This window comes from Durio zibethinus, chromosome 18 (assembly GCF_047325235.1).
Source record: "Durio zibethinus cultivar Kanyao isolate XHJ-2024 chromosome 18, ASM4732523v1, whole genome shotgun sequence".
Lineage (NCBI taxonomy): Eukaryota > Viridiplantae > Streptophyta > Magnoliopsida > Malvales > Malvaceae > Durio > Durio zibethinus.
In genome coordinates, this window is record NC_143179.1 from 9,998,211 (window position 1) to 10,012,500 (window position 14,290).

The following is a 14,290-nucleotide window of genomic DNA, read 5'->3' on the forward strand; positions in this document are numbered from 1 at the left end:
AATTTAAAATATTTTACCCGAAAATCTTAAAGATTGTGTCCGAAGGTCTTAGAGTTTTTGTCCAAAAGTCTTAAAGATTTTAAAATCTTTGAATGCTTTTCGTACAATAGAGGCGTTAAAACTTTAAAAATTTAAAATTGTTTTGCTCGAAGGTCTTAAAGATTACATTTAGAGATCTTAGAAATATGTTTGGGTGCCAGCTTTGTAGACATCAAATTTGTTCGATCTTGAGCAAATTTGCTATTTTTATTAAATAATATATATTAACAAGATAATAATAATATTATTAAATATAATAATAAAAATTAAACAAATACAAAAAATTGAAAATTTTGAAAAAAAAAAAGAAAAAAGACAAACAACAAAATCAAAACGGAAAAAGAAACAAAGAGGTAGGGGCTGGTGCCAGTGGGTGTCGTGCACGGCACCACTGCCACCTACGTCCTCTGTCCTAGCCATCATGCCACTTATTATCTAGTCCCCTCACTAAAGCACTGTAGCTCTATCATCACTCTCTGTTTCCTAAACACCTAGTCCTTTTAAATGCTAAACTCAGACACACCCAAGGAGACTCTCCCACCAAACACCTTGCTTTCGAACACCTGTGAACCTATTCATTCCACCTTTACTAGAAAGCCCCAAGCTCAAACATCCTTCTCCCTACCTACCTGAAAGCCAGAGACCCTCTACTAAAATTTTCATCCACCAAGAAACTAAAACAAACCAGAAAAAAAAAAAAAAAAACAAACAAGAAAAACACAGTCTTCGTCGTAGATGAGGAACCAACGCCAAGCAAAACCTGCAAAAACAAAAAAATATAGTTAGTTTTAGTTAAAAAAAAAAGGGAGACCGAAACTTTAAACCCTAATCTACATAAATCGGGGCTGTTTTCCATGAAAATGAGGTCAGATCCAGTGAAAGGGAGTTAAAGGAAACGTTTTGAAAGAGTTTGAGATTTTTCGATGATCGATCGATGATCAACGAAAGCTACCGACACGAAGATCGATCGATTGTGTTTAGAGATGAAGGGTCTGAGAGATGGAGGAGTTAGAGAAAAAGGCAGAAAAGGAAAAATAAGAGAATTTTTTTTTTTTAACTTTTATAAAAGGCTTAGATTCAAAACGACGTCATTAAAAGAAAGGGTTGAAATGACATCGTTTTGTTGAATGAGAGAATCCACGCGTGGACCTATATCCGACCTGAGATCCGTGCAAATTGACTTGTCAACCTGATGCTCCTTAGCCCCAGGCTTGACTAGTCTAACCGAATCGACTTAAATCGCTTCTGCCCAGAATCGCTAGACTAGATCGAACCGACGTTGATCGGTCCGGTTCAGGTGAATTTTTTTTAAAATTTTTTAAAAATATTATTTTGTTATTTTAAATTTTATTAGTAATACTTATGCATGCTAAAATGTTTAAATTTGCTAGAATAAATTTGTGTTGTTTTATAATAATAATTAATAAAAATAAATAATGAAATATATTGTTAAATTTTTATAATTTCGTTAATTTTAATTGACCTTATAAAATAATAATATAAATTAATAAAAAGTATAAGAAAAGAAAATTTTTATCCGACGATGGGATTCGTAGGTACTCCGAGTAGTGATACCTACAAAATCTCTATGTGAAAATTTTTTTTAAATACTACCAGTGTATTGGAGTATTTATAAAAAAGTTTTCAATACAATAAAAAATTTTTTTTCTTGTTAAAAATTAAAAAAATAAAAAATTAATTAATAAATTAAGAATAGGTAATAAAAAATGAGAAAAAAAATTTTATCTGATGATGAGATTCTAAAAGTATTCCAAGTAAAGATGTTTTAAAAGATCTCTAGGTGAGAAGATTTTTTTTTAAATATTATCACTGTATTGAAATATTTATAAAAAATCTTCAATAAAATAAAAATTCTTCTTTTTTATTTTTTTAAATAAAAATAATAATAAATAATAATAAAAATTAATAAAATTTTTAAATAAAAAATAAAATGTGTGCATTAACGTATTATCATTTGCATTGCATGCACGTCATAAAATTTTTTATGAAAAATAAATTTAAACCTCCGAAGATGAGATTTAAGGAATTCCGAGAAATGATGCCTAAGAAATCTTTAGGTGAGAAAGAGTTCTTTTAATATTACTAATGAATTGGAACATTTTAAGAATTATTTCAATAAAAAAGTTTTAATTTATTTTTCTCGAATAAAATTCGAATAATAGACCTTTTTTTTATAAATAAAATAAATTAATTTTCAATAAATAAAAAAAATAAGAAAATTATTTTTTTAAATACCGAAAATAAGATTGTTTTTATTAAAATCATTGGATAACACGTAGTTAAGTGGTACCATTTTTAAATGGGCACTGTGGGGGTATTAATCTTTCTTCACACATAACTGACTCCTGAACCTAGACTATTTCGTAGATCATAAAATTATATTTTTAATAAATTTTAATTAATTTTAAAATTTTATTAAAATGATAAGTTTTAATAGGTGACCAATCGCACCTAACCAAAAAAGATTAGTGGCAACTCCATTTTTCGTTCTTTTATTTTTCAAATTTGTCGGGCAGCTCCAAAACTGTTACGACAAGCTTGATTGGACTTAAGTCTTATCTTATATTAAATCTCTTCTTCTCATTTTTTCAACAATACCTTCGTTTTTTGCTAAAAAATTTTTTTCTTTCAATATTTAAAATTTTTTTTTGATATTTTGGTCTCTTATTAAACTATTTTTCTTTTTCTCATCTTTTCATGATGGATTTTTTTTTTTTAATATTTACAAAGTTGATAAATGCAATCATGATACAAATATCTATTCTTGTTAAATGATGCTAATGAAAATGTCAATGTGAATGCAAATGTCAATGTAAATATAAGAATGCAGATGCTTGATGCAAATACATTTGGCTTTTTCACAATGTGCATGGCAATGTTCCTTTCATGTAAATGCCTCTACAAATACTTTTTCTAGGATATAGATGTCATGATGCAAATGCAAACTTCTTTTTTATGGTGTAAATGCAAATGCCATGGTTAAGATGCAAATACAAGTGCAAATGTAAGTGATACAAATGCAAATATTTTTCTTATGATGCAGATGCAAGAGATGCAAATGCAAAATTTTTTTTCTTGATGCAAATGCAAGTTATGTAAATGTAAATGTCTTTTTTCTTGTGATGCAGGTGCTAGTGATGCAAATATGAATATCTTTTTCATGATACAAATGCAAGTGATGCAAATACAAATATCTTTTTTCTTGTGATACAGATGCAAGCAATGTAAATACAAATGTCTTTTTCATAATGCATATGTAAGTACAAATGCGAATGATACAAATATGAATGTCTTTTTTTTGTGATGCAAATGCAAGTGATGTAAATGTAAATATCTTTTTTATGATGCAGATGCAAGTGATGCAAATGCAAATATTTTTTTCTTGTGATGCAGATGCAAGCGATGCAAAATGCAAATTTCTTTTTCAAAATGCAAACTTCTTTCTTATGGTGCAAATGCAAATGTCCTTGTTTTGTGATGCAGATGTGAATGCTAATGTCTTTCTTATGATGCATATACAAGTACGAATGTAAATGATGCAAATACGAATATTTTTTTATTTTTGCAACATGCAGATTAAATGTCTTTTGCAGTTGATGCAAATTTAAAGATTTTTTTTATTTCATTTTTTGTTTCATTTTTTTAAAAAAATTTATGTTCAAAATTTCAAGGTTTACTCTTCACTGAAAATGATCTGAATATCTTGTACAAAAATGCTCAACTAATCTTTGAACTTTTTAAAGGTAATTACAAAATTATCTCACATAAAATATTTTCATAACCAATGAAAAAAACTAAAACCGCACAACTTTCAAATCTCTTGTAAATTGATGATTACTATTTGGAATGCTTATAAATAGCATGATTGGCAATTCAAATTTTCATTGGTAGGCATATTTCAAAGAAGGCTTAATGATCATTATTTGAAATATTTGTGGATGGGGTGATTGATAATTCAAAATTTTCACTTATGGGTATATTTCAAGAAAGGCTCAACGAGGGTTATAAAGATTTCTTTTGGGCTTACAAAAGAGATAATTTTTCTAAAACATTTTTTATTGAAAATATGATACTTTAATGTGCATCAAAACTAATCAATATTTTTCAAAAAAGATCTAGAAAGGGAAAAAGGCTAGTTTTTTATTTTCTCTCTTTGGTGAAATGTAAAGTTTTTAAAAAGTTTTTGCATAATGACTTTCTATTCTAGATAGAATCTTGAAACTCTAAAATTTTTTTGAGGTCTTAAGAATGGCTCTAGCTCTAAGCTACCCTTTTCAAGTTCTTACCTTACAGCTATATTTTCTAATACTAAAAAACTTGACAAAATCTTACCAAAATAATAGGTATATACAAATTTTCAAGAACATAACTCTTTAACTCAAGTGTCTATATTTGATCAGAATGGACTATTCAAGGTATGTAATGTAGGGCAAGATTTAAGGTTATGAAAGAATGGATAAATAGGCTTAAAAAATATATTATTTAGGGTAATTAGGCCGAGGATCTTACAGAGCATTTTTTGAACGAAAAGCTATGTGTCTTTCTTTCTTTACTTATTTTTCTTCTTTTTTTTAAAAAAAAACATGATTTTAACTTTAGCATTCTCCTTTATCGAATTTTGTCCCTTTTTTTTTTAGATTCTAACTATTACCTCATTCATTTTTTATCCAAGCTCTCATCTCTAATGAGTATATCTTTCTTTTTTAGTCTTTTTTCTTTTATTTTTTTAAACATCTGAATTTAACTTTATTTTTCATTTTTTTTAAAGTTTTACTTAGAATTATGATTGAAATTTTATTCACTTTTTGCTCTAAAATTCTTATCTTTAAGGTACATGTCTTTTTCTCTTTGCTCCATTTTTTTAAAGATTTTAACTGAAACTTCATTCACCCTCTCTTTTTTTTTACCTCAAATTCTCATATTTGAAGTACATGTCTTTCTTTCTTTTGCTCTTTTTTTCTTTTTTCTATCTTTTTTTGTTTTTGTTTTGTTTTTATGAAAACCTCTAATTTTAACTTTAGCATTCTTTTTTGTTGAATTCTTGAGATTATAATTGAAATCTCATTCATTTTTTGCCTTGGCCTTTAATCTTCAAGGTGTATATTAGATGTTATCATTATTAAATACTTTTCTTAAAGTTGATCTTTTGAAAGTATCCTTATTTTACCCCATAGTATAAAAGACAATCCTTGGCCAGGGTTTATTTTGAAACAAAAAATTTAATAGGCTCAAATGGGTAATAAGCAGATAATTTTTTTATATGTGAAGGAAAGAAAAAAATGGTCATTTATTATTTCAAACACGATCACTTAGTTAGAAGAGAAAATTATTTGAAAAAATAAATAAAAAGCTTTTTTTGTTATTTTTTTAATCTTTATATTTGTGTTATAGCCATTAATTGTTTTTTTTTTTTTTGCATGACTGATGCATTATCTTTTTTTTACTCCAGGTTCTTATGATGGTGAAAATTAGATTGTATAAGATATCTCAAATTTGATCACACAGCTCACAAAAATGCTCATCTTGGTTTTAGATTGTCTAGCATTTTGGTAAAATGAAGGGAAAAAGTATTAATTCATGAAACAAATTATCTTAGGTGAGAAGAAATTTTGTTTCTTTTGGTAAATATGTCTTAAGACATAAAACAATGGTTACTTGAGAGAATGTTCAAGTATTTTTCGTGTCTATGTTATTAAAAGAATTTGGATTGTTTAATTATATTAGTAATATTTGATACACATTGAATTACCAATTAAAAAATTGAAAGAGCATTTTGCTCGATTTTTTAAATTCAAAATAAATTTTCAAAAATGGTCTCTTTTGTTCATTGCCCAAGAAATGATCATGGTTTCAATATATCAAAAGATGACAAGGTTCACCAGTAAAAATTTATATTCTTTAAAGAGTTATGACTGGTGAGTAAAATTATTTAAACAGATTAAAATAGAGGAGTAATCAAGGAAAAGTGTAGAGGCATTGGATATGGTTTTTTTTTATAGTAATCACCAATTACTTCAAGATTCTTGTTAGAAAAAAAATCGCATATTTCCTTTTGAAAAGGCCATTTTTTTTATATTGAAAAATATTAATGTGAGACTTTATTGTGAATTATTTTATTGTTTTTCTCCCATTTTTTAACAAAGTGCTTTCCATTTTATGATTTTAAAAATTAATTATATGAGACTTTTATTCAAACAAATGCATAAAGATAAAATTTCATAAAAAAATAAAAAAAGCATTCACTTCTTTCAAAATAAAGTTCAACAAGATTAATTTAAATAACTCCTCATGACACCATGTATATGTCATACACAAAAGGTTAAATGTTAAAAAAAACCATCATATCTTAATTTTTCAACACTCAAAACCTTCTTCCACATTTTAACTCTTCACATTTTACAATTGGATAGAATCAACTTCTATTATTCCGTTAGTTATGAGGTTAGAATACCACATTGATAAAATACTCAATATTTTTTTTTAGTTGTTTGCTTTTTCAGTTAAATAGCCAATTGCGCCTATATAATAATCACACTTGTCATTAGGGTCATCACTTATTGTCGATGGATTAGGTGTCATTTTGAGAGGCATAAAAGTGAGGTATCGATTTTTTATTAGCAAAGGCAAAAAATAGGAAATATGGATTAGAAGTTTTTCTTGGTCATTTTTTTTCGACTTTTTGTTGGTCGAATGGTAGGCTTAAATGTAAGGACAAGATTGTAAATGGTCATTTGGGGATGGAGATTTACTAAAAAACTTAGGTATTGGCTTGGTTGTTAAAAATATGGGCTTTAAGAGATACTACTTATGACTGAAAAGTAGGGTTAATAAAAAGATAAAAATTACATGGGACGAAGTTCTTGGGTAGATACACCTCAGGTGTGATTGCTTACACCTCTTCTTTATTCTTTTCCACTGTATTTCCCTTTTCAACATCAATTGCATCATTCAACTTAATCTTACCATTTTTTACTACATTTTCTATCATTTATCCGACAATCACCATGTCAACAAAGTCTTTAAAGATATTTTCAATCATTCTTTCATAATAAGAAGTATTAAGGGAATTGACAAATATAATAGAAATTTTTTTCTCTAATAGAAGTGGTTGTACTTAGGTTATCATGTCTTTCCATCTATATGCATATTTCTTAAAAGTTTATGTTACCTGTTTCTTCATATTCTATAGGGACAACATATTGGTGTCATATTTTTAACATACTTGTATTATACTAGAAAAGTCCTAGCCAAATTATTCTAAGAGTAAATTTTACTTCTATCTAGTTGGGCATTTCACCTTGTTGTAGACCTGGTGAGACTATCTTAAAAGTAATAAATCAATAATTTATCATTATGAGTGTGGCCTAACCTCTTTCGATAGTACTTGGTGATGTGTGTTAAAGGGCATTTTATTTTACCATACTTCTTAAAATTTGAAGCTTTAAACTTTGACGGAATGACAAGATCAGGCACTAGACTATGTTTGTTGGCATTAACACTCTCATATATATCATGGCTTTTAATTGCCTTCAATCTTTCTTCCAATAGATCATATTTATCTTTCATCACCATATCTCGTGATGGATTCGACATTTTTTTAAGTTGTTCTCATTCTTTTGTATCATCCAAATTAGGTACATCAATTAAGTCATAATGAGTAGGCTTGGGGTTGACATTTGTCTAAATTGGAGATAACTTGGTAAAAGTATCCAAATAAGGTTGATGAGTTACTGAAGTTGCTTGTGACATATGAAAGTCTCGAACATATGAATCTGTGAACCCAAGGGGACACAATGCTTCAATTACTGTTTTATTTCTTACCCCGTGTATTTCAATGATTTTTTTTCTTTTTATCCAACCTACTAACATCTGTCTTAATTCTGGCAACTGTCTATCTATATTCTATAACATTTTCGTAACTATTTCTCTGGTCTCTTCTTGGGCCTTTTCCACTCTATCTATCTGAGTTGCATTTTCATTTTTCATGATTCTGACAAAAGCTCAAGTGTTATTAGTGCACAGATTTAACCGCTCTTGTTTCCTATGATGCATTATTCTTGAACCTTTAATTAATTACTAAAAGTAAAAAATGCATGACATGGATTCTATTAGTAAAACTTTTAAAAATATTTTTTTGCTTTGAAGGTTGTTCTCATATTTTTGCCATTCTAAATTTTGCCAAGACAGACATTTTATTCTGAAATTTAAACCAAAAATTTTATATTATTACCCTTATTGAATAAATGCCACAAAAATAGTTTTTAACTTATATGATACACAAAATCATGTTTATAAATATATAAATATGATGAAGATGTAAAAAAAATGTCATGAAATGCAAACAGGCCTAAGGCAAATGGATTTTCATATATACATGTCCCAAATGACAAAAATTTTATCATCAATGAATGTGTATGCAAGGAATATAATGTTATATTACAAGGGTGGTGGGATAATAAAACCCTACCATTCATGAATTTTTGTATATGAAATGCAATGACATACTTACATGAGTGATTAGATATATTCTTACAACTAATGTAATATACTTGTATGGAATGCATGAACCTATCAAGTGCATGAGATATGTCTACATGGAATGTAATGCGTGTATTATGTTACAATCTACATGAAATGCAATGCTTGTGTTATATCGACCTAATGAAACTAATATGACCTAATGGAATGCAATGCTTGTGTTATGTTATCCTAATGAAACTGACACTATTTTAACATATGTAATAAAATAGAGTGTGCATACTACCTATTACAATGTGCATGGAATGCATGTATCATTTTATTATTATGCCTGAAATGTGATGCATATCGTATCTATTAAGATGCATAGGATGGGGCGTATAAACTACCTTATTTTTTTCTTTTTTCTTTCAAACATGATAAAAATATATGTAAAAGATCAAATGAAAATGTGAAAGATTCAAATTTAAATTTCTTTTTTTAAGAAAAAGAAAAGTTTAAGAACACATTTTTTTTATCACACAAAATAATTGGATTTAAAGATTTTTCTCTTTTTCATTCATTTTTATTTGGCCAATAAACGAAGAATTTTAAAAAAAAATTTTAAAAAAAATTTTGTTTGTTGTATTATTTGTTGTTTTGGAAAATGCTAAAAATTTTCTTCATGTTATTTTAAAATATTTTTGAAAATGCAAATTTTGGATAACTAGAAAATGAATGAACTACATGTTAAGAGAAAATTTACTTTTTTCAAGAAAATATTTTTCTTTTTTTCTTTTTTCAAATTTTAATACATATTTGGGTCATTTCTATAAAAAGGTTGGCAGGGCTTTATCCTAGGCAAGCTTTCTATCACTTACGATATACTGGGTTAGGATTTATATGTCTAAAGGTTCTTAGACTATTCCTCATATTTTCGTCCATTATAGACTAGTAAAGTCCCTCAATTCTCACCTATTATAGGAACAGAAAGGTTCAATATGAGTGAAAGTATTTTACTAACAAGTGGGAAGATTATCACCTCATTAGAGCGTAATTATTTTACTACCTCCTAAAAGGAATAGAGCCCGTATCTATAGCTTATGCATGTAAGTGAATATGAAAAGTGTACAAAGTGACATATTAATCAAAATATCAAAAATAAATCATAAGCACAGAATCAAAATAAAATAATAACTAACATATAATTTATTTTATTTATTAACTTGTATATATATATATATATTTTGAAAAATTAAAATAAAGAGAATTAAATTAATTATCAAATAAAATCAATTAAATCCAATAATTATTAATAGCATATAATTAAAAATTTTGGCTTGATTCTAAAAAAATCCTAATGGAATTGCTAAACTGTCATAATGTGTCGGTCCGAAGATTCGATTACTAGATATAAAATATTTAAAAATAAAAAAATAGATAGTAGCCACCAATCTTTTTTAAGGTGTGATTGATCACTCAAAAATTGTATCTTTTTAATAAAATAATAAAATAGGTTTAAAGCTTTATTATAAAAATGATTTTAGTTTGTGAAAACAAGATCGAGTTCGAAAGTAGGTTACGTGTGGGAAGGGATTAGTACCCTTACAATATTTATAAATTGATACCAATTAATCATGCGTTATTTTTTGCGTTGGATAAAATGGTTTCGATTTGAAATTTAATAATAATTCTCTTTATTATTTTTTTGAAAAAAAAAAGCAATTTTAGTAAACTTTTTTATTTAGGAATATCAAAGAAATCTTTAAATTAAAGAATTACTTCCAAATTCTCAAACATCTAGGCAGAATTTGAAAAAACTCTTTTAGCTTAATATTTATCACAACATTCTATCTAAAATAATAAAATAACACCCTTTGTGAATAATTATCATTGATGACTCTTCAACATCTAGATAGAGTATCAACAATTATATTTCACAAAATGTTATTTTAATTTTATTTATTCAAAACTAAAAATTCTGAGAAAAAAACTTTTATGTAGTAAAAATGAAATATAATTAATATTAAATATTCAAAACTAGAGCAAACATATATATATATATATCCATTATAAATGAATATATTAATTTAAAAAATGAAACATATATAAATGATGATCAAATGCAAATTTAAGAATTGAGTTTTCAAACATAAAGAGACCATATGGACTTTTCAACATCTAAGCAAAATTTGGATGTAACTTTTTAAAATCTTGTCTTATTATTTTATTATTATTGTATTGTTATAATCATGGTTTTAACAAAACAAATTTTTTTTAGCTGTGAAATGTATAAAATTTTTTAATGAAATAAAATTTTCTAAATATCCCAACATCTGAGCGGTATTTGGGAATATATTATTTCATAAAAAGTTTTCATGCAAATGTTTATAAAATTAAAACTAGTTTAGGGTTTTAGGTAGGTTTGTGTTTCAATTTTAAGAATTTACGAACCTCTCTAAAAGTCTTCAACATCTAGGTAAACTTTTTAGGCAAGCTCATTTTTATAATTCTTTTAAAATGAATTTTTTTATATGCTTATATATTATATATTTATGTTTTACCTTCTTTAAAATTATTATTATTATTATTATTATTATTATTATTATTATTATTATTGACTTAAATTAAAAGAAAACAAATATTTAAATAAATGTAACAAATGTAAATAAAACTAAGTGAAGAATTCATACTAGACTTGATTTTGAAATAAAATCCAAACAAAATAATTCAATGGCCCAAGAAAAGTTATTGAACTTTACTACAGTTGGGTCATGGACTGAGCCCAATGGAGTTAACAGGCTAGTTCTGGAAGAGCTAGTCATTGGTTGGGTTGGACAAATGGCTCGTCACAAAAGAGTCTAGTCAACTTAACCTATTTGACTTCTCTTTTTTTTTGGTGCTATAAATATAAATTTTTTAAAAAGAACTTCATTTTTTTTCCTGAAAAAACCATCCCCTTCTTCTTCAAAAACTAGAGCCCCTTACAAATTCCCACTCATGGCAAATGAGTCGACGGCGACCACCGCTAACCAAACTCCTTCGACTTATAAATTTTGGTCCCAAGCTCCTTTTTTATTCCTCATCATGGATTCAATGCTCTTTTTCCACAAATCTACCTTTATGTTTCTATATCTATACTTGAAATCCAAAGCTTCGAATCGTCTTTTAGCCTCCGTCCACCATCTGATCTTTTTTATTTTTTAGTATGTTTCTCCTTCATCTTTGATCTCTATCTTCAACAATTTAGATCATCCTAAGATGTCTCAAGTAGTCAAGAGTCGCCTTATATGCCGCCATCTTTTTTTTTTTTACATTTTTTCTCTTTTTTGCTTTTTTTTTTTTGTACCACCAAATCTTACCCTCTTTCTTTTTCAGGGTGTTGCGCGATGCTGGGTTCTTCACAATAATGAAGACTATGATTTTTTTTTTATTTGTTACTTTTTTTTTGTGATTAGTTTTTCAAGGGCTAAAGGGTTTTTTAGTAGCTTAAGCCTTTAGTTTCTTTCTCTTTTTTTATTTTGTTTTTGGTTTATGGCTATGGGTTGCTGTTAAAGGTTTTGATTTGGTTGGAATTATGGCTTGGGGATGGTGAGGTTTGCTGCATGGTGGCAAGGGTGTAACGCTGGGTAAGAAGTGCAGATGCTGGTTTATAAGAGAGGCTGGAGCAATCGCTGGTGGGTCAAGGGTATGGGCATCTGGACCTAGGGTTTGTGTCATTGACTGAGACTTAACCTTCAGGCTCATGTAGCTTCAAAACCTGGGCATGCACTCATCCAACATCTCAGATCAACCTATCTGCCATAATTCATACCATTGTAAGGTATTATCCGTTCTGACCTCTTTGACCACATGATTTTATTCCACAAAAGGTGCGTCATAAGAAAAAAAATACGTGAACCCTTATATCCCAAGATCAACTCTAGTACTCAACCGATGTGGGATTCCTAACTTCACTCCAGGATTGTGATATTTTCTTCTACTCCAACGAGGGCCTACCGTCTTCGGTGGCACATCGTTAGTACCTTCAGAGCTAACTTTGATACCACTTGTCATGAGTCGAAACTTAACCTCTAGACTCGTGTGGCTCTAGGACTCGAACATACATTCATCCTACGTTTCAAATCAATCTACCTACCATAATTTACACCTTTGTGAGGTATTATCCGCTCTGACTTTGTTGATCTCACAATTTTATCCCACAAAAAGTACCTCACAAGAAGGAGAATGTGTAAACTCTATATCCTAATATCAATTATAGTACTCAACCGATGTGAGATTCTTGACTTCACTCCAAGACCGTAACACTTGCGCTAAGTGTTTCTGGGATGCGGGTTTGGCTGAATGCGTGCACGTGAGGGTTTGGAGGTGGCTGGTTGAAAGGTGTCTGGGTGCATTGATGGGGCTTCTAAAGAGCTGGGTATAAGGGTCTAGTAGGGATGCTTATAGACACAATACTAGTTGTGTCAATACCTCTAGTGCAATTAAGGCTGGGTTGATCTGTGAAGGCTGAGGCTTTTATGGTATGGTTGGTAATGTGAGTGTTTGGAGCTTTAGGAGCCTTCTAAGGTTGTAACGATGAAGGTGTTGAACGGGGCTAGATGCCTAGGTATTTTTTATGATGGTGCCCCCTCTTTTATTATCATTGGTTTTTTATATCTGAAAAGTTTTTGTTGCCTTACAGGAAGAACCAGCTGGGGACTTGGGCCCTTGTAGTGTGTAATGGGCAGGGACTAGGGAGTGTGTGGCGTTGGTCTGGTGTGCAAGTCTGAGTGGAGCAGAAGAAGCCCCTAACATTGTCGGCCACAACCCTTTGTTAATTCTGTTTTTCTAGTTCCTTTTTTATTTTGTAATTTATTCTTTTTTTTTAATTAATTTTTATTTTTATTTATTTATAATTTGATTAATTAATTAATTATTTATAATCATATTTTTTTGTAATTTTTTAATTAATTAAATTAATTCTAAATGATAATAATAAAATAAAATTAAAAACAACTAATTTGAAATAAGTTCAAATAAATTTGATTTAACACTTAAACCAACTAAAAAAATGCAAATTGAGCTCGAAAAGAAAAAAATTCATTTAAGTCGATTCAAACAAATTCAAATTGATTTAAACAAAATTGAGTGTCTACAATATAAAATATATTTAAAAAATAATTAATTAAAAAAAAACTGAATATGTGTTAATTTAATTTCACTTATAAAATTAAAAAACCCCACTAATAAAAAGGAAAGTTGCATTTGAGAAAAAAAAATCATCTTCTATTAAAAAAACAATGTAGTAGCAAATTAAAATCACTATTGCTTTTTTTTTTTTTAAAAAACATCACTATCACAGAACAACCTATTCAAAATCAGTTGCGTTTTAGTACCAAAAAAATCATCAGTGATTTTTTATCATGCTTCCATCTTTCAAATTTTGGAAATACTCAATAGTAATTAAGCACTAGTAATAAAGAAAAAAAAAAAAGGTGGAACGAATTAATTTAAGAACAAATGATGGCGTAGCGTCGCCGCGCAGTTCGGCAACCCAGCTGCTAAAGGGTTGCTTCTCATTAACTTCTTAACGGAAACAATAAAAAGTCGGCATGTGTCCCTTCCCTTCCGGGGTTTCAAAACCTACAAGTCATCGGATGACAGATTCTTGGCAGTGGAGAAACCAGCTAGAAATAAACAACTCTTTCAGGAATATGTCATTTGAGTCATTTTCTTTCCTTTATTCCTTCATTACTACTTTAAAATTTAGATTAATAATTCACAAACAAAA

The 14,290-nt window shown here is 28.4% G+C and overlaps 1 pseudogene; it reads right to left on the reverse strand.

The window, feature by feature from the left end:
- Positions 1–13,808: 13,808 nt before the first annotated feature.
- The window catches only part of LOC111300455 (protein GLUTAMINE DUMPER 1-like), a 1,713-nt pseudogene continuing 1,231 nt past the window's right edge, over positions 13,809–14,290 (reverse strand).